Source organism: Vanacampus margaritifer, chromosome 14 (assembly GCF_051991255.1).
Source record: "Vanacampus margaritifer isolate UIUO_Vmar chromosome 14, RoL_Vmar_1.0, whole genome shotgun sequence".
NCBI classification, from domain to species: domain Eukaryota; kingdom Metazoa; phylum Chordata; class Actinopteri; order Syngnathiformes; family Syngnathidae; genus Vanacampus; species Vanacampus margaritifer.
The window spans coordinates 10,795,473-10,818,097 of NC_135445.1; the positions used below are offsets into that span (position 1 = coordinate 10,795,473).

At 38.0% G+C, this 22,625-nt stretch overlaps 1 protein-coding gene across 3 annotated transcripts in view; it reads right to left on the reverse strand.

Moving 5' to 3' along the window:
• Positions 1-22,625, reverse strand: part of astn2 (astrotactin 2) — a 250,188-nt gene that overhangs the window by 140,771 nt on the left and 86,792 nt on the right. The window lies entirely within an intron of this gene.

Sequence of the window (22,625 nt, forward strand, 5' to 3'; positions counted from 1 at the left end):
ACACATTTGGAATGGAAGCGTGATATGCATCACGTGCCGATAGCCTGCCCCATTTTTTTATTTTTTATTTTTTATAGCTTTCAAAGTATTCTATCAATTCAATATTGCCTCATCTCTCTAAAGGGATCCTGCCAACGCTTTCTCTTGTGACTCAGTCTCAGCCATTCTGATTGATGACTCCAGAACACCTCGCTTTGGGCAAAGTGACTGTATAGTCGGGAGAGAGAAAAAGCAGCTCTGCTCACTTTCCTTTAAACTAAAAAAGATAAAAAGGGAGGGTATAAAAGTCAACCGCCATACCGCAATGATCTTCCAAAGAATAATGGTGAGACCTTTGTGGCGTTTGACATCCAAAAAGGCCGTGAATGCTGACGACACTGCACTCTCTTACTTTGGCATTTCATAACCTGACATGACACGAGGATTACTAAAATACAATAAACTATCAAATGGTCTCTCTAATAGAGGTGTTCCCCAATTATCCACCGGGTGCACTATCTAATTTAAACAAATTATGAATAAAAACATGTTATTCCAATATGAAAAAGGGTACTAATTACTTCAGTTCATAGACTGACGTTCATGCACAGACATTCAAGCATTGAAAGCTGAGCCCATTTGAACTCTATTGCTACCCAAAACAGCAGCTGCATGTTATAAAGGGGCTTCCTGCTCAGAACTAAATATGGTCTTTCATTATGAAGAGACATCTTTACCAGTGATTAGTGATTTGTTGGATGGATGGATGAATGGATAGAAATTGTATGATTAAAAACTAAGGATGGGCGAGTACAGATACCAGGCCGATACCAGGTATCAGGCCGATACCTGTCTAATTTCAAGGTTTTAGTACCCACGATGGCAGCCAATACGATCAGGAGATAGAAAGTTGACATTAAAAGAAGAGAAAATTGTCATTAATTTTATGCAATTTTAAGGAAAAATGCTATATTGTGACAGTATTTATTATTATTTTTTTAAATATTATTATTTTTTAATTAAACTATTTTATTTTATTTTATTTATTTATTTGTTTAAATTTTATTTCTGGAGGAAATTTTACATATCATCAGTATCAGTACTTGGTATCATATAGTATCGGTGACTACTCGAGTTGCATTATCGCACTGGTATCGATCTGGAAAAAAAAAAAGTGGTATTGAACATCGCTTGTAAAAACTACATATAAAATATAATCAAAATCCTGGGTACAAAAAGTGAGTCATAAATTAGCTTTTCTCTCAGATCTTCAGCCAAACTGTTCCACAGGCTTGAAGCATCATAATAAAAAGGGCACTTTGTTGTGAATTTTGGTTCAAACGTTAGGATTTGATCACATTAAGATATTTAAAAAACTGCAATAAAAAAAAAAAAAAAACTTAAAATCACTCCTAAAGCACAGAGTTAAAATGGGCAGAGATTTTCTAATCGGTGCAATGTAAGCTCTCTTGCAGTTCTGTGTTAGCATTCAAGCAGCAGAGCTCTGGAGGAGCTGTAAAGGCACAATATTCTATTTCTGAATAGAAAGAAGATCATTACACAGTGTCTCTGTGTTGACTTTGGCGTGAACTGGACGTACTTTGGCAACGTTTTTAAGATATGTTTGAAGCGAGATTAAAAAAAAAAAACTTTAAGTCAAAGTCTTTACGTAGATTGTTAACTAGATAGTTTTAATTCTATTTCTCTCAGTCTTTCAAGACCGATAACTAGTACTTCTGTTTTTGCCCCATCCATGACATCATCAATATGTAGAGTGATCAAGCGTACTGCATTAATTGCACCGTTTTTCAGCTCATCCAGGATTGCAAGTGTGGGCACCTGACGCCTGCTGTCTCAAAAAAAAAAAAGTCACAAGCAGTTTAAACCAGTGATGATGCAGGCAAGCCATTTGCAGCACACCTGTTCATTATATCCAGCATGGCCCATCAATCTGTTTGGCATGAGCTGAAATGCCAGTGTGGCACTGGACAATTTTGCAGGGGAAAAAAAGTGTACGTCTATACTTCTATATGCTCTTTTTTTTAAAGGCCAACAATCATAGTGCAAAACAACTCCTCTTCAGTCTAATTTACTCTGTCTGCCAGGCGTTTTATATTTGCACATTCAAAACAACATCACTCATCAACTCTTTGCCAACCCCCCTCGGATATGATCAACCATTTTTTGATCTGTACATCTGACAAAAAGATCCCTCCCGATATACCGCTGCTGCTGCAATGTGGATCACAATCAAGCATTCGAATAAATACAAAAATGCAAAAGAAAGAGGGAGGTAAAGAGGGTAAAATGTCGCACTGTGACATTTTCCGTAAGTAACTGAAATTGGGGATTCCAATTCAAACTGCATGAGGGATGGAGGTTGATGCAGGGATTTTTTTTTTTTTTTTTGCGCTATACTAGAATTTGATGTAATTGCACATCTACTACAGTAGGTGGCAGTGGTACTCTCATTGTCAGAGAGTGAGCAAGGAGTATTTGCTCCTGTGCAGAGGTGTACTTCAGAATTTTTTTTTAGACAAATTATACTATTTATATTCACGTGAGAGAGCTGTATGTGTGAGTGTGTGTTAGGGCTGCAAAATATGTTGTTCTTTCCTGTACTGATTTAATGGCAATTAGAGCAAACTCTTCAGACTTTGACATACTAAATGTAGGGCTGTGCAATTAATCAAAATTCAATTACAATTTAAATTACTACACTCCACAATTACAAAATCAGCATAATTGCAAACAAAAATAAAATATTATTAATACTAATTTTGAGTTGTTTAAATTTACATATTTTTAATTTTAAAATGGCAAATTTAATACATTTTGTTTGGTCCAAAAGATTTGTCTTAATATGTATAATATTTAAAATGTTTAAACATGTTCGACAACAATTGTCCTAATCGTGATTTCAATGACCAAATTAATTGTGATGAATATTTTCTTCATAATCGAGAAGCCCTAACTAAATGTACTCTATTCATATGCATATGTATCCCATTTTCCGATAAGCAGAACAGACCACCCTCAAAATGTCAACGGTCAAACAACGTGGCTTGAAAATTTTCTCTAGAAGTCGAACAAGAATCCCATACAGAACATAAAGTTAGCAGGAATTACATTTCTGTAGAAAAGTAACTAAAATGGAATTCATTAGGTGCATTGAACAATTATGTTGTTGTGGCCTTGACAATTAGCAATTATCACTTGACAATGAACCAAGTTAAAATTGAAAACATTACCTGGTGAGTACATCTTATGATGGTGGCGTTCAAACCCGAGGTCAGAGGAATTGTACTTACATTATTTCTTATATATCTGAAATGTGAAAAAAAAAAAATCGAAACACTCGGAATGCGGATCCACCAAACATTTAATCAATTGCTTCTTGACAGCCCATCTTCATGTGTTGAACGCATTATTTAGGTTTCTTGCACCAGACAAACTGCGTGTGTTCGCGTACCTCTGATGATTACTTGCAATGGTATTACATCAACACCAATTTGGTATTGATTCAGACCTTAAAACCTGCAGCTAAACCCCTCAAAAGATGCATCTGAAAGTCTAACATGGATTTCAACTTCCACTGTGTCATGTGCCGCAATTTATGTTTAAAGCAAAAGTGTGTCTTTCTCCGTTCACTCTGTTGGGGAGCCGTGTTTCTTTCCCTGGCATAATGGGAAAGAAAGAACACGAGAAAAAAACCTTGAAAATGTTTCAGACTGATTTTTGTGTGTGTTGTAGGAGAGCAGCTTTGATGGCTTGGCGGCGACTAGTTTTTTTTTTGCTCCTGGCGATGTTGTAAACTGAAGTGCGGGTGTACGGGTACCTGGGTTACAAGCAAGGGTTAGCCATGTGGCACAGAGGAGCACTCCCAAACATACCACACAGGAACTTTTGCCTGTATTTTCTGGTCCAAATCTAGGGCCCTAGACCAGGGATTTCCACTCATTAAAGCGCCTTAGACCCAATGAGCCCATCGCTGCCAAAAGAGTATCTCTCTCTCTCAAGGCATCCATCAGTATTACTTAGTGTATGTGCAGGCTGTGTGAAAACTCCTGACCTTCTAAAAAATAAAAATAAAAAATAAATTCCTAGGCTGCAAAGCAATCTGAAGGCTCCCGGTTTCTAATGGAAGAAGGCTAAATGAAGGGCACTGTGTTTGGAAGCTTATCTACATTAAAAAAAATATAAGTGTGCAACATAGAAGCCTTTTGATCCAATCCGTTACTTACTGCGTTCCTTAGCATCTAAAGTGTTTACATATTTCTTCCCTTATGTTCTGTGTATAGTTTAATGGTGCATCCGAGGATGGTCAGAACTCAGACTTTTCCGACTTCAAACCAGGAAGTGTGTACGGGAACGCCCCCTTGAACTCGGAAATGCCACTTGCGAAGTCGGGGAAAAAAAAAAAACAGATCGTGAATCGTAAAACACAATTTACTCGAGTATAAAACTAGATAGCTTTCTTCATTCATAAATATATCGACATCACTTTACGTAACACAACGTCCATGACAGTATGCCGCTATTACCGTGCATGAAATTATACGGTGAGCTATTAAACTGTAATGGAAATGCCTCAAATACATGGTCTACGTACTGTACATAGAATTTTTTAACCTAATTCTGGTTACTTAATTCTGTCTGTTAGCGAGAGCCACTACATCGTGATAACTTACATTGATGTTTCTGCATTTGGCAATTTATTATTATATTATATTATTAGTATGGGATTTTTTTTTTAATGGGCTTTAGGTGAACTGATGAGTACACACATGCACGCACGCGCGCGCACGCACGCACGCGCACGCATGCACGCACATGCTCACCCACATACAAAAAAAAATTTGTATATATATATATGTGTGTATATGTATATATATATATATATATATATATATATATATATTTAAAAATATATATATATATATATATATATTTTTTTTTTAAAGGAGAGCAATGATGATGTCAAATCGAATGAACAATACTGAGCTCTAAAAAAAAACAAAAAAAAAAAGAGAGAAAAAAAAATAAAATTAAACTGTAATGGAATGTTCATGAAATAAGATAAAAACAATAAATGAAGCAAAATTGCGAGAAGGTAAGTTTGCAGGAAGTCAAAATTAGTTTTGAGGACCAAAATTAAAAAAAACACAATTTATCGCTATCCGCCATTTTGGTTATTTACTTTCGCCTCGAACGCTTTCAGGTGGATAGGTTGGCAAACAATGTGCCTTCCTTGTTTGGATAATATTCATACAGTAAGGGCCAGATCTGAATTATGACATAAAACATGTAAAGTAGTTTGTTTTAATAGAATAATGACACATTCTCTTTTTAAATATTCACAATTAGTTTGATTAAAAGTAATTATACTGTAGATAACAACCAATAGAATAAAGCTATATATGAAATTATGAATTTTACTTTTTTATTTTAATCCATTAAATCAATCAAATCAATCATTTATTCAGATAAAATAAAAATAAAAAATAAGTCCAAACATTTTAATTAACCAATCAAATTAACCAAAATCAAATCAAATTTTAGGGAAAATACAAATTCATGAATGCAACAACTACTTGATAATGATAAATGCTTGGAACCACCACCGCATGTGCAAGTGATATGCAAATAAAGCAGCACAGACCAACAAAAAAAAAAAGATTACAAACTCGCAAGTTTAGTTGCCTAGCAAATATGTCCTATTCAAATTTGGTGGGAAAATGAGGTTTGAATATTCTCTAATCTCTATTCCTTTACAATGTATGACAAATAGAATCCCCTCCTAAAACTATTTGTACTAAACAGTACTATATTATTATAGACAGGGGTGTTTAATCACAGGATTTTACGCTAGTATTTTATACAGTCCAGCCAAAACGGCAAAAATCCAATTTTATTTCAACTCGATCATATCATTTTGCTTTGTTTTTCTGATGCTAAGGTTTGTTGTTGCAACACAGTTCACCCAGCGTCTGCGCATGCATCCATCTACCCAACTATCTGCCCATCAATCATCAATAATGCTTATCCTGCGCAGGGTTGCGGGGGGGTGGGGGGGGGGCGTAGCCAATTTCAGCCGACATGTCACTGACTGACGGATATGGTTTCCATGGTTCTTCCTTCCAGCAGTTTGAATGATTGAACCGACTCCTGCTCCACAAAAAATACCCTTTCACCTTCACATGCAATATAGCTATATAATATCCGTTAAATGATACTCGTGCCTTAGTAATTATGTTTGTACTTAAATATCCAATATGTGCTACATTTTCCTATATTAATACTAGTACTGTTTTTACCTCGGAAAGTAAGTAGCAGAGGCTTCAAAAAAGGCTCGTACAAAGAATCAGCTGTTATTACTTTTACATCTGATACGTCTCTGCTTTCATATTCACAGAAAAAGAAGTCACAGTTCCTGGAAGTGTTGCTTCATTTGATAAAGGAAAAGGATACATGAACAAGTTGCCCCCAAAAGAGCATAATGAACAAGACTGTGAGAATGATTCCACTGACTGGCTAATGCAGCCGAAGGGAATTGCTGCCTACAGAATCTGAAACCTTTGACCACATCTCTTGTCTCTCACTCTTCACTAATAGTACTTGACCCTCATTTCTCTCCGACTCAGGAAGGAAAATGTCCTCCCCGCTGAATGGCAGCAATATAAAGTAACAATCGGAAGTTCTCCCACCAAGCCTCGCACCCTCGGGGCACGGTGAAGCAGTAAACGATGTGGCTCAAAATCTGGATTACAGTGCTCCAAATTCACTCAGCTACAGGTATACACAAGAGCTCTCTAGCAAAATTCCCTGGTAATTTTATTTGTTCTTCTACATGCCGTGTTAAAATTATACAGCCAAAAACAATGAAAATGTGTTTTACACACCATGTTTTAATGAGTATCTCCACTTGCTGCTAGAACTGTCCTTATAAAACAACACATCCGCTTCAGACCACACCAATGCACTCAAGGAGAAAGTGTCGGAGCCTCGGCTACTAGGCATAATATTTTGAATGTTCTCATGGAATGCAATAAAAAGTGTTACTGATGCATGCACTATGGCCAAAAAGATTACAATTGAGCAGGCCCAAGTAAAACACTTTTTTTTCCACCTATCAAAATGTGATATCATGTGCTGTCTACATTAATTGGTATAAAATAAAATAAAATAAAATAAAATAAAATTAGTCTCCCATCTGTCAAAGATACCAGATTTTTTTTTAGGGGGGGGATTCTGTTTAGCTTTTCAAAGTATGAGTCCTGCTGATTCTAACATTTTAAGAGTGAAAATAAACACAGTGATTCCAAGGCTAAAATATACAGATTGCTAAAAATGTCAGATTGTTATAATTTATTGGATAAGATAGTTTGATAGATGATTTTTTTTTAAAAATGTAGTACACACCAACAATTTACTGTTTCATTTTCAGCTCTATTGCCCTTCAGATGCTTTGCGGTCCATCTTCGAATGAAAAACTGTTTGTGGCCATAATTACCAGCTGAGATTGTGGACATTTTAACAGAAGATAGTAGATGGAAAACACTCGTTTATTGGTAAGGAAGTGAAAAGACGATCAATTAAAAACTGTGACCAGTATGATGAGAAATCTTCAAATCAACCTTTAACATAATTGTTAAAATGTTAAAATACAGTGTCCCCAAGGCTTTGCAATTTTTGTAAGCATCATTTCCATTGGAGTAGGGCTTCGAAATTTCTTCCTGGCAAGAAGTTGCTCAGTCGCTGACTGCAGTAAGAAGCTTTACGGCCATCGCTCTACTCTAGCATGTAGTACAATTGACACTACCCATGGCAAGTTTGTCAAAACATGATCTATTATTGAAAAAAACATGCATCAGAAGGCCAGCTACTGCCACCACTATAATGAACACCAAACTCATATATGCATGTGCTTGCACTCGTGAAAGTCAATCCGCAAGGCTGCTCTGGAACTAAGCATCAAAATCTTAAATCAGCGGATGCTTCGTATATTAACAACATTTTACCCGTACCGACTTCACGTTGCTAAAATTGGCCTGCAACCAATTTTGCCAAAAGTCAGCTGAGCTTCATTTTCACTTAAGCAACTCCCTTTGCTCCCGGCTCCACAAAATATTGTGTTATATTGCTCATTAGGATTTTTTTTTGATTTTTTTTATCTGTTTCTGTTTTGCAACAGTTAGCATTAGAATATAGCTATGTTTAATCAATATTCACATTACTGGTGAAAACAATGAAAAAAAATAACTTGTTGCAACATGACTATGGCTGATCTCTTATTACTCTGCTGCCACCTGCTGGCCGTTTTTGTAATAACAGCCATTGCTTTAAGTCACCTATTCATGTCAGAAGCTGCATCAAAGCCTTCTTTCTGTATGTTCTTGCATAAAAAAACGATTAAATACATTTTAGGGAGTGATGGACAAATTATTTAAAAAATATTTCCACGTTTTTGGGTTTGAATGAGTTTAAGGCATCACGTGGAAAATTAAGATGCTCAACATCTTTAATGTTACTTGGTAATGGGCATGAATACAAAAGCTACAAAGCACAAGCTGTCAAAAGCTCATGACCTGTCTGAATAATACCTGAAACAAATGGAAAAAAACTGAAGAGTATAGGGACTTTCGGGAAAACCTGCACAGAAATTATACTAACGATACCCTGGCTTTTACAAATGAAAACACTTTTCTTTTTGTTTTTTACTCTCATGGAACAAAGGCTCATTTAAAGTCAGAGAACATCAAAGTAAATATCAGCATGTCATTTATGCCTGAATGCCAATTTAATGGCAAGTCTTTTCCACATGCATACTTGTCTTGTTCTTATCCATCATGACTGGCAGCTGAGCACCATTTGTATTCATGTGAGCGAATGCAGCCACAAGGGAAATGACGACGAAGGCTTCTGAAGATCATTGGGCCCCTGCTGTTTTAATTTGGGGGGGGGGGGGGAGATCTGCAGGGCGGGGTGGAAAAATGAACCTGAGAAATTACATCCTAACAAATTCCTGTTTTTAGAATTGCCTACCTTTCACACATGCCCACATACTGTAGCTCGAGCAAAGCAATCAAGTTGCTTCAGCGTTGCCTTGTTTTTGTCTTCCCCTTCACGCCTTGGAGAGCAAATGATGGCAGAGCCGATCAATAAGGATGAAATGCAGGGGTTTCAAGCCAAAGCATTTGATTCCCTAGGTGATTTATCCAATGTGTCATTGTTCCAAAAGGAGAAGTTGAGTATAGCAATCTGAGGAAGCATTGACGCCGCCGTTTTCCCGACTTGTGACAGCTACATGAAAACCGGCTAAGCTGAGAGACAGGTGCAAAGACAAAGACAAAACTGTTGGGAAGACAAAGGGTGCGTGATGAATAGGGAGTGTCTAAAAGAGACGAGCGATGAGGGCCAAGCGGTGTCAAGATGAGACAGCGCAAGTGTTGGCACAAGCACGGAAATACAGTCTGTCTTGCAAAATATATGTGGAGTTTTGAATTATTCATGATCTACCATCGAGTTAGTGAGTCCTGTAAAGTTTTGAAATAACCACATTTGTCAGGGAGAATTGGGCCCAACCACTTGCCTCTATCACTAACCCCAAACTCTGGCCCTAACCCTAAAGCGCTAAACCTTGACTTGTAAAGTATTTTACCATTTTGAAGTAGCTTAAAACTTACCGTTTAATTAATCCTTGTCAGGAAGGGATGAAAAGTAATGAAAGTAAAACAGAAACAGAAAGTAATGGATAAGCCAACGGGGAAAACACTGACCCCAGCCCTAGCATCCATTCCTAATCCTAAACCCTAACCGTAGGCCATACACTAATATGCTAACTCTAAACCATCCAGTTTTCCCCTGGCCTGTGGACCTCTTCAGATTATATGACATGGTTAAATGGTTGTGTTCATTTCTTAATTAGTGACCAGCTCTGGCAAAAGGGTCCTGTGTCCAAAAAAATCTTTAAAATGATATAGAATACATGGGCGTACCTCAAAAATGGACAAAGTTACAGCAATTTTAATGTTGCCAGGTTGAAATCCCTAGTTTTGAGAAAAATTGATTTAAAGCTTTGGTCCTTGCATCTTTCAAATGTCCATAGAAACCAGTACCTTAGGAAAAAAGATAGTAACTTGAAATTTTCAGGAATTGTTTTTTTTCTTTTTCTTTTTTTTTTTTCTGGAGAGCTGAGTATTGTTCATTCGGTAATTTTACCGATTTGACATGTCATCATCATTGCTCTCTTTTTTCTTTCTTTTTGTGAGTATGTGTATGTGCGTGCGTGCGTGCAAGTGTGTGTGTATTCATTAGGTCACCTAAAACCTATTAAAAAATCCCATACCGTTCACCTAAACCGAACACTTCCAGCCAGAGTCGTGAGGCTGTCAGGAGACCCGAGGAAGGACCAAAGAAAGGAAAGTGAAATCCAACACCGACCAGACACCACTCACCAGGCCACCAACCAGGAATTGTTAAAACATCAATGGAAAGTCAATTCCAATAGCAGATAAGGACATCATCCAAGATTTGAACCCTTTTAAAGTTTGATCTCTCAATAGATTAAATCAGCCTAAATTACATTTCATGTACAAAGACAAGTTTTCTTTTAGTAGGTATGACTTGACATTTTCTAAGAAATTGCTGATGAATGCTAAGAGAAACTGTTACAAAAGCAAATTACCTAAAGAAAAAAAAGGCTGCGAAATACAGGTCATAATATCATAGCAATGCTGGAAGCCCATACAGATATAGAAGAATTCTCAAGAGTTGTGGGTAGAATAAGGAATAGGGAATAATAGAATAGGCCAAGGTAGTGTGCTTCAAATTGCTCACTGTCAAAAAAAGAAAGGACTGCAGACAGCACGGTACCAATCATGTTGTACTACAAAGCAATACTCATGTGGAATTCTCTCGCTGACCTCTACTTCTAATATTTTTATGGGTTGTAAACCGGAAACCGACATGCTCCAAGGCATCCCAATGCTTTTTGGTGACACTGGGGAAAAGAAGGAAGATGATGGAGAGGATGTTCTATACCGTTGCTGGCACTCTCTTCCTCTTCTTTTATGGGCAGACAGTGAGCCCCACCACTCCCGAGGCAACTTTCACGGAGATGACTGCTCACACATCACACATTAGGGAGGCGCTGCTTTCAAACTAAAGGCAATATTATCTGCATGGAAATGTTGTGTCTATTCAAGCATCTGGTTTAAAAAGTGAGGGATCACCGGGGACCACTTGTGCTGTATTCAACTTCTTGGACATGATTTGAAAAAAACGGAACATCCTCTAATCGTCACACAGGAATTACTTGGTTATTAATTTTGTTTTCTTAAGTTCTTCTTAACTACAAACTCTGTTTATCCAAGTAGCCTACTTAATAACCCTGGAGAACCCACGGGGTCAAATTTTGCCCCTATAAATTCTGCTACTCAAATAACAAAGACTTTTTTTTTTTTTTTTTTGGAAATTTAACTTCAAAAGTCCAGAGTGCCACTTCTGACCCCTGCATGGGGGCCATCTAGTGGATGAATATTGCACTTACATGAGCCAGAGTGGTGGTGACAAGATGGCTGCCAACATGCTGTTTTGTTGAGCTGGAAATCAATCCAAACAAAACCATCTTCTCAGCAAACCATCAGATGGTAAAATTGTGTTTTTTTTTGTTAATCTATTTCATATCATGTTGCAGAATGCCTAGGAGTATGTTTTATATATATATTTTGATAAATTAGCAACTCTGAGCTAGTTCAAAAAACAAGGGTTAAAATTGAAAAAACATATATTTTGGTGTTCAGTGAACTTATAGCAGTCATTTAATGTATAATTCATAATTTTCCAAAGAAGAAAAGGCTTCTTGGGTTCTCCAGGGTTAAGGAAGAATCAAGGTTTGACAAATGTAATGATTATTGAGGACAACCAGCTCTTTGGAAAATTGAATCCAGGCAATTTTTGCGACAATCCTGTATTTAAACTCAAAAGATTTTTCATTTTGACTACATGGATGGTTTGTATTCTGACTTCGAGTTAACTAACCCTATTGAAAAGCGATTTAAACATGCCACCTCATGACTTTGTGATTCCTTTGCCAATTCCAAAGGATGTGATTACAGCATCCCGTCTCAAGTTGACATGTAGCCTCTTTTCTGCCAGCTCGTGCCTCCACTAAGATGTCTTAAGAGTTCCCGCGGTTGTTTATGTCGCATGGATCCGGTGCTATCTATAGCTCGCTTCTCTCGCCACGGGGCCACAATAAAATATGGATGGTTCCCTTCACACTTAAGGCATGCTGAAGATATATATACGCAAATGCTGACCTGCTCCAGACAGGCGGAATCTTCAAAGTGATAAACACAAATTATCATAGCTCATTAGACCCTGAGTGCGATGAAGGCTGACGCGGAACGACCCACTAGAGGAGCTAACACTTAAAATGATTCTGACAGAACAAGCTAATCATACCACATTTCCCCTTCCCTTGTTTGTTTCTTTGTATTTATAGGTTTGTTTTGTTTTATTGTATATGTCATTTGTTTCCTGGTGTAAAAGACTGTGCCTTGTGTAAGGTAAGAAATTTAATGCTCAAATAAATTACTCAACATAACAGAAGATCTACATTAATGTTTAAAGTTTTCCGGCACTGAAACAGTGACAACAAATATGTAAGTTGTCAGTTTCACAGAAAACAATTCAACAAGGATGTGCATCAGACTTATACAGCCCCGGCCCTCAATTAAAAGTATTTTGGGCAGAGGGCTCGCTTGTCATGACCGGCGCAAATTCTTACGGATTTGGGTAATTCTGCAGATGCAGCCTGTGTATTAAAAAAAAAAAAAAGTGCCATTGTGGGTGGGTACAACGCCAACTCCATGCTCTACAAATAAAAGCAGCTCATTTCATTACCTTGAAATGTGGTGCACTCATATCTCACATGGAGAAATCTCTTTGTGGAAAATAACTCATCAATCCGTGAGTGGCCAGAGCACTATCACTGCTCTTTGTCCGTGTGGCGATAGACATAGCCTCATAGCCTCATACCCTGATTAAATTCAGAATGAGCTGGTGATAACCTCTAGCAACTTAAATATGCCCGTGAACCTCATGTATCTATCCCCAACATCGATGTGAAGCCTCCTTCACCATCTTGTCTTCTAAAAACTATAATAATAATAAGAAGAAGAACACGAGAAAGAAGAAGAAACCTGCAGATGGTCCCATTGGACATGACATATTCTCGTGTCTAAACCAATAAAATGCATAATTTGGATGATGTCAACACTTCTAGTTCACAGTTGGATCTTTACTCATTCACTGCCATTGACGACTATAGACGTCAAAAATTCATGTGAACTATTTCTATTAGTTAGAATTTTTTTTCATTTCATAATTTTTTTTATGAAAACCTAGAAATTATTTTATTGTACATTTATAACAGGTATAAAATTATCATGCGATTAATTACAATTAAATGCCCCTTATTTAAAAAAAAAAGTTTTATATTAGGCCCGCCAAGCGATTAAATTTTTTGACCGTAATTAATCACATGACTTCACTAGTCAAATAACGATTAATTACAAATTTTATATATATATTATATATATATAATTTTATATATATAATTTTATTTTCTATAAATTTTATTTGCTATAAATTTTATTTTATATATTTATATTTTACATATAGATTTTATATATATATATATATTTTTCTAGGTTTTCATACTCTTGTTAGCAAAAGAGAAAAAAAAAGTTAAACTAATAGAAATAGTTCAAATGAATTTTTGACGTCTATAGCCGTCAATGGCAGTGAATGAGCTAACCAATCACAAGTTGATTTGCATGATGTTCATGTAAAAAATATTGCATATAAGCGTGGTAAGTTTACAACACGTTACAGCCATCCTGGCGTCCACTATAACAACTAAAAACACGAGACAACCCCAGCAAATAATAATGACAATAATAATGTGTTCAATCCATTTATTTCTACAATTTCATATTTATGAATGAAATACCAAAACATCCACTCACATTTAACAGAAAGGCTCAGTAATTTCAGGCTCCGAAATGTACCAAAATCTTGGTAGACCAGCTGCACCACTGTTTTAATATGTTGCGGGCAGGCATAACTTGAGACTGACTTTCTGCCACTAAATAGTCATTCCGTCGGGCGTATCTTCAAGGACACAGCCTCGCTACGCTGGAATGTCTAGCATGGCGCAGAGAGGTGTGCCAAATTGGCAAATAAGCGCAGCAAGCCTTGTGCCTGCACAAAACTGCTACGGAACTAGAGCCCAAAGAATCTTTCACATAATCAATTAACTTAAGTTTCTTTTTTTTTTTTTTGGGAATGTGGAAGTACGCAGGAGTAGCCGGAGAAACTCCATGAAAATGCATCAGAATTTAACATTTTAGTGCATGTCCACTATGTTTGTGTGGCTGTTTTGTGGCAGACAGGATTTGCATCCTGTTTTCGAATTCACTTTTGGATCCTTTTTAACTTCAACTGGCATGTTGATGTGTGTTTATCTCAAACATATTATTAGTTTTCCTTTTTTTTTTTTTTCTAAATGCCTTAAGCTTTATTGCAAACATTTTCTTAATGTCACATTACTCCTCGTCTAATCAGAGCCCTTCTGGGATAAGAAAGCTAATCAATTAATAAATGAAAGTCCATCTTGGACAGGGGGGGGGGGGGTGGTATTCTGCTGATGCCAATGGTTGAAGGGAATGTAGTCAAGCATAAAGCACAAATGTTCAGTCTTGGAGTAAATCGGCATGCAATTTTGATGGCCTTTTTTAAGTGGCGCAGTGCAATTTTAAAAGTTAAAGGGATCAAATGGACACGTGCTTTTCTCATACTGTACGTATGCAGACGTCGGCAGTAAGCTGAGGCGCAGCACCGTGACTATAAAGGGACGTTGAGTCTGTGAGGACAAACTACTGCTGAGCCTATTTGAACTCTGTAGCTCGCCAAAACAGCAGCACAGAGACACTCTTACAATTATGTGGAGAATTATTATGTATTGTAAATGGGATTTAGAAGATAATAATGCCATCCAAATGTTTAGATTTTTTTAAAGCAAATTTAGTGAAAATGTTCAAAATGCTTTATGCTATTTATTTACAATATTTATATATATATATTTTTTTACTCTTTTGTAAGGGGAAAACAAGCCAACAAAACTCCACTGTTTCTTTTAGTCTTTGCAGGGAATGTCACGCATATTTTCCAGACCATGTAAAATAATTAGAGGTTTTCATTGTTTGTGTATTAATTGCTCTGGGGTCTTTTGAGCTCTATAAAATAACTTTACATTGCCTGGGGGGGACACACTGAAATGTGACTCGGTGGGCGTTTGAAAGAATCCAAAGTCAACAAGAAATGTTGTTAGTGGGGAACTTTCCAGAGCACTTTGCAGCGGAAATGGAGCGCAGAGACATTATGCAAATATAATTACAATACGGTGACAATTTGTCACATACTCAAGATGATTCATCACATCCAGAGACAATTAAGTTAATTTAATACACTGTGAGGCAACATCAGTCTCCCTATGTTGACCAATAGCAGGTTGCAGGAAAATAACATTCATGATTTATCCGCTGAGCATCCTTTATTTTGAAAAATGACGGTGAAAGAAAGCAATGTTTACATGTTAGGAGAAAATGTAACTAACATTTAAAGACTTTGAAAGCAGCAGCTGGGCTGTTGATTGCTTACCCCTGCCTGCACTGACCATTTGTTTTAACATACTGTAAATATGTCACGTCTGTATGTGTGTGTGTGTGTGTCCTATCAATCTTCCTGTCTGGTGTTCACCAGTCAAGGATTGCACTTTCCCACATCTGTTCCATGTCATTACTGATTATCTATTGTATTTAGCCTTGTGTCTAGTCGCCAGTTCATGTACTTTATTGTCATATACATATTTTCATCTGTTGAACTATGAAGTGCTATACAGACGCTCCCCTACTTACGAACATTCGAGTTACGAACAACGGTACATACGAACATGTCTGCGCGTACAGTATGTCGAAAAATGTTCGGTAAATTAGATTTTGTATGCACGCCTTTTTCCGGGTAGTGCTTCTTTCCGCCGCTAATACCGACGCTTGGCGCTGTGAGAAATCACCCAGCATTGAAGGCTCAGCAACGTGTCGAGGAGGAAGAGGAAGAAACGCCTGTCCCCATGAAGGAGGAAGTAACTTTTAAAGCGCATTCCAGTGACGACGAAGACCCTCTCATGATATAAAATCCTCCTCTTCCTCCTCCATCATCTCCTTAAGCATCGAGTACATCTTCCAAAAGTAAGTTAAACTTCATTTTATTTATCTTATTACGTACATGTACATACTGTGTGTGTCTCTCGCTCTCTCTCTCTAACATACGTAGTACAGTACAGCACTGTACGTATTCTCTCCATTTTATTAAATGTTTTTTTCAGTACAAACCAATACAGGTTACAGACGCTCCCCACCTTACGAACGAGTTACGTTCCGGACGATCGTTCGTAAGGTGAATTTGTTCGTAAGTTGCTTCAGTGCTATATTTTGTATTATAATTTATGTTTAAAGCCTATATAAGTATATTGAAGGTTTATATAAGTATGTTTAAGGCTTGTACAAGTAACCTGCATTGGTTTGTACTGAAAAAAACTTTTAATAAAATGGAGAGAATACGTACAGTACTGTACTGTACTACGTATGTTAGAGAGAGAGAACGAGACACACACCCACAGTATGTACATGTACGTAATAAGATAAATAAAATGAAGTTTAACTTACTTTTGGAAGATGTACTCGATGCTTAAGGAGATGATGGAGGAGGAGGAAGAGGAGGATTTTATATCATGAGAGATTCTTCGTCGTCGCTGGAATCGGCTTCAAAAGTTATTTCCTGCTTCATGGGGACCGGCGTTTTCTTCCTCCTCCTCCTCGCCACGTTGCTCAGCCTCCAATGAGCTCTCACAGCGGCAATCGTCGGTATTAGCGGCGGAAAGAAGCACTACGCGCAATACAAAATCTAACTTACAGCATTTCTTTCCAAACATTTTTCGACATACTGTACGCGCAGAAATGTTCGTATGTACCGTTGTTCGTAACTCGAATGTTCGTAAGTAGGGGAGCGTCTGTACTTATACAAGCCTTAAACATACTTACTGTATATAAACCTTCAATATACTTATATAGGCTTTAAACATAAATTATAATACAAAATATAGCGCTGAAGCAAAATATAGCGCTGAAGCAACTTACGAACGAATTCACCTTACGAACGATCGCTCGGAACGTAACTCGTTCGTAAGTAGGGGAGCGCCTGTATATACTTAACAAACATATAAACGCAACACTTTAGTTTTTTTCCCATTTTTTATGAGATGAACTCAAAGGTTTAAAATTATAGCCGTACTGGTGACTGACAGGTTAGCACGTCCGCCTCCCAATGCAGAGGACGTGAGATCGAGTCCTGGCTTCGGCCTTCCTGGGTGGAGTTTGCATGTTTTCCCCGTGCTTGCGTGGGTTTTCCTCCGGGTATTCCGGTTTCCTCCCACATTCCAAAGACATGCATGGCAGGTTCATTGAACACTCAAAATTGTCCATAGGGGTGATTGTGAGTGCGGATGGTTATTGGTCGCTGTGTGCCCTGCGATTGGCTGGCAATCAGTTCAGGGTGTACCCCGCCTACTGCCAACTCTCCATAACTTTTTTATTTTTAAGATTTTAACTGTGTGCCCTGCATCGGCTGGCAACTAATTCAGGGTGTGCTCCTCATACTGCCCGAAGGCTCCAGCAACCCCACAACAGACAATTGATGGATAGAAAATGAAATAGAAGAAGCTAGCTAACTTTTAGCTAATCAGGTTAAGTGGTTGTTAATTCGTCTCCTGTCTTTCGTTTTTCTTTGTGACGAATGACTTGTTAAACATGTGTTAGATTAGGCCTCTAATAAGTAGATAGGTAACTTGAGCTAGGCCGTTGTGTTGCTGTGACCGGTCCTGGTTTGGCGTCTTCATATCTGCACTCTGCGGGAATTATCTAATTGAAACAGAGTAAAGGGAGCTGAATTTGTTGGCATGACACATTTTTCGGATTTGGATTTGTTTAAAAAATAAAAATAAAAATGAAGATCAAACATTTTCCATCTACTTAACAATTATGTGTTTCTTTGTTGTCAACATTCTCAACCATTTAAATTCACAGCAGAAGAAGTGTGATCATTTAACTTTTTGAAACATCATTTGTGAGTGAACAGCAGAAGCCACTGTTCAAAACAATATCACAGAAAGAAGGCTCTTGCAATCAACTTGCAAATATTGATCTGTGGTGAAGCCATTTGTACTGGAAAAGGGTTTTATTTTTGTGTATTCGTTTGTCCTGACCAACGTATATTTTATGTTGGATCGGATTACTATATAGTCATTTCTCAGCGCTATACCTGGACTTCCTGGCAGCTTGGTCTTGGCTGACCCTTCAATTATTCCCGTCCTTCCTCCTCCAAATGACCGCATCAGATGCTCCACTGTGCTTGAGGGGGTTTGTTCATTATGTTCTCCGTCACAGCTTCCCGAGAACACAATGCGGCACAAAGAATTGATGAAACCCATACGGTTGGTTTTCACACTAGAGCGGCCAGCAAGAACAAAAAAATATTTTTTTTCTTCATGATTGACTGCCGAAAAATGAAAGTTTCGATCTGAGCCTTTTCACTTTACTAGCTCATTTTCCATACTGCCGATATATTTGATTACTTGTTGGCCTGAGTTATCTTTAAGTGTGCTGAGCTGATCTTGCTGAAAATATAAAATAAATCAACACAAAAAAAAAATACAGAATTTGTGCATATTAATAATACAAAAAAAAATCCTAAACAAACTCAGGTTAGATAGGAAGGAAATGCAGCAGTTCTTGGATTCAGCAGGGAAATATGAGCTAGTTCGCAATTCATAATGCTACGAGAAATGTCTACCTAATCTAAGGATATCAGGAATCTGAAACTTGAAAACCTAATGTACATTATACATTATTGTATGCATGGTTTAACTAATGGCCTACTGTATATAATCAAAACTGTGTCATTAAATGTGACCGGGGGGCTTAACTTTTCTTTTCTTTTTTCTCAGAATTAATTTAAAAATATTAGCGAGCAGCAGACAGCACGTGCTCACTTGATCATAACTGATTAAAAGTCCAGCAGAGTGCAGCGGACGTCGGTCCAGAGACCAGACACAGTTAACGGTTATCGCCTGGAGTCTCAAGTTAATTTTGTTTTCACCTTCATCAGGAAGAAAATGTGACCTTGGATGCCGCTGCCATCGCTTTCATTCTTTGCCAATAAGTGGTAAAGACGCAACGTTGACAGGAGAAAACAAATGCTGTCATTTGAGGAAGGTAAAAAGGGTGCCTTGGGATTGTTGTATAAAACTAATAAGAGTTATTTTAGATGGAGGACCCAATGCGGTGGTTATCAGGCAACTTGGTGGGTGGGCGCGGCTTCCTATGGCAGAATTGGAATGGCAGTTTTAGTAGAAATGGACAACCTGTCTCGATGAGTTTGCCTGTGACTTATACTAAGGTGCACCTTGTACAGTATATATGAAAATTAGAGCTCGGATTTGCACCCATAATCTCCATTTTTTTTTATATTGTGCTGGCTTTCATTTTGTGGTCGACAAATATTTTGGTGCACTTTCACCGATGGCCAAAAGGTGGCGGTAATGCACCAAACGCATTTGCCGGCCTAAAAAAATAAAGGAGAAGAAGCAATGAAAGAAGAACAACAACAAGAACAACAACAACAAGAAGCAGTAGTCATGGCAACTAATTTGTGACATAACGGTAGTTTTCCTTAACCTTGCAGTTGCCAGATTGATAATTGTGATTCACTCAAGGGAGTTACAACATCAATCTGGGTCTGCTCCACTGTGATTTGCTCGGGAAAGGCGGGACATTCTGCACAATACTTCGAGCTGATTGGACTATGCGGCATCTTGTGCATGTTTGTCTTGACCAATCAGGGCAATGGATGAAAATGTTGTCTTCAGTCTCGTCTTAGAAGGGGAAAAAAATCACAAGCATCTTTAGCAGATAAAAATGCACAAAGCGCCTCTCGCTGTTCAACATTCAGCAAAAAAACGGTGAGTAAATTCTGCGAGAACAAAATTAATTGCAGCATCCATTCGTCTATGTTAGGTTTGTTTGTTTCTCACGGCGTCTGCGCTTCCTGGTTTCGTCACAGCTGCATGTCCCGCCCTAAACAACGGCTGATTGGTCCGGTCTAAAATTGATCGGTTGAGAACGGATCAGCGAGAGCAGTACAAGATGGATTCTCGTGGAGTTTGTGAACAAAATACTGCACATTCAGTCCAAAAGCACCAAAAGGCTCAATAACTGATCAGGATTTGAACTGTGGCCACAATGTGACATGGGCTTCTAGTTAAGATAAGCCATTTTACAGTAAAAAGAAAAATGTTTCCGTAGTTAGTCGCTTCCCTCCCATTAATTTCCGAATGCAGCCTATGCTATAGACCATTTGCAGCTTGTGCTTGAACTGTTTCTAACTGTACTGCCTAACATGCCAGCACTCTTTCTTTCAGGCACACTGAATAACAACTTAGGGCACATTTGAAGAACACTATGAGATACCAAACGGTTGAAGCTCACGTTTCATATTTATGAACGCCTCCATGATTATGGAACGACAATTTACGGTGCAAGTCTGAGATTCTCTGTTTTCCCAGAAAATGCTATTTCTACTCCAAAGTGATTTACAATCCGAAAAATACGGTAAACTTCCCTTTTAGTAGTACAGACGCTCCCCTACTTACGAACATTCGAGTTGCGAACAACGGTACATACGAACATTTCTGCGCGTACAGTATGTCGAAAAATGTTTGGAAAGAAATGCTGTAAGTTAGATTTTGTATTGCGCGTAGTGCTTCTTTCCGCCGCTAATACCGACGATTGGCGCTGTGAGGGCTCATTGGAGGCTGAGCAACGTGGCGAGGAGGAGGAGGAAGAAACGCCGGTCCCCATGAAGCAGGAAATAACTTTTGAAGCCGATTCCAGCGACGACGAAGAATCTCTCATGATATAAAATCCTCCTCTTCCTCCTCCTTCATCATCTCCTTAAGCATCGAGTACATCTTCCAAAAGTAAGTTAAAATTCATTTTATTTATCTTATTACGTACATGTACATACTGTGTGTGTGTGTCTTTCGCTCTCTCTCTCTAACATACGTAGTACAGTACTGTACGTATTCTCTCCATTTTATTAAGATTTTTTCAGTACAAACCAATGCAGGTTACTTGTTCAAGCCTTAAACATACTTATATAAACCTTCAATATACTTATATAGGCTTTAAACATAAATTATAATACAAAATATAGCACTGAAGCAACTTACGAACAAATTCACCTTACGAACGATCGTCCGGAACCTAACTCGTTCGTAAGGTGGGGAGCGTCTGTAAATACATAGTATCTCACAGAACATTTTCATATTCAAAAGCAAGGCACTATTTTTAGGACCAGGTTTCAGGCATGCCTAGCCAATACCATATGGGTGACATAAACCACTTCGGGTTGATCCGATTCATCATTATGCTGTATGATTTGAGGACGGCTAAAAATTATGTTAGCTAAGCTCTGAAAGCTGCAGCATTTTTTATTTTTTTTTTTAAATGGTATTTTTTTTCAGTGTGCCATAGTTTTTACAGCCTCCCGCAGTACTGTTTTGAAGTGTAAAACCACGTCGGGGTAATTTGAAGATAACACACAGATGTGTTTTAATTATAGCTGCATGAATAAACACTAGTTGCAGAGGGCTTAAGAGCCTTTAAACCTTTGCTACATTGCTAGCATTGGATCCCACCGCTACTGTTAAACCCAGTGACTCCGGGCACACGAGCACCGTGAATGTAGAACACAGACTTTGCCGCGTAGTAGAGGCAGCTAGCAGGAGCATGCTGGGTGTCAGATGGGCTTTGGAAGGATGCCGGAGGCGTGATGGTGATCTCTCTTGTAATTATTTTTAATAATCAAATTCAAAGATCTCTTACACCTATGCCCATAATTCATATCAAATTGATCTCAACCTGTGACCACATTTTGAGGTGTTAAAACAAAGAGACAAGTGCCTTAATCCATTAAAAAATGATATCATTGGATTTAAAATAACATGGCAGGAATGCCAGTGAAAAAGACAGCCTGGTATTTAAAAGCTTCCGTCTGGGTTGCCTTGTGGTGTGGATCAGCCGCTGGGACACAAGTTAATTGCCCCCTTACTCAAATGCCACCCCCTCCACGCAGAGTGCAGATAGGGAAGCAGAAGCATCAAATTAAAAAGCGTTGTGTTCTGTCTCTTGGCAAATGCCAAATTGTGCATAGTGGATCCCCGACAGACTTATTTAGAAAGTGTCAAATAAGTAGGAACTCATCCATAAATTAGACCCTTTAAGAGGTTTAAAAATGTAGCCACAAAGAGTAACATGCAGACTGTTTGATCCACACCACTTCAAACCCAGAGGTGGCAAATGAATGACGAATGACAGGAACCTTTAACTGATGACGACGGGCTTCTCAGTCCGTCACTGACGGACGCCCGTTTTGTTGACAATTGACAAATGACAACAGTATGT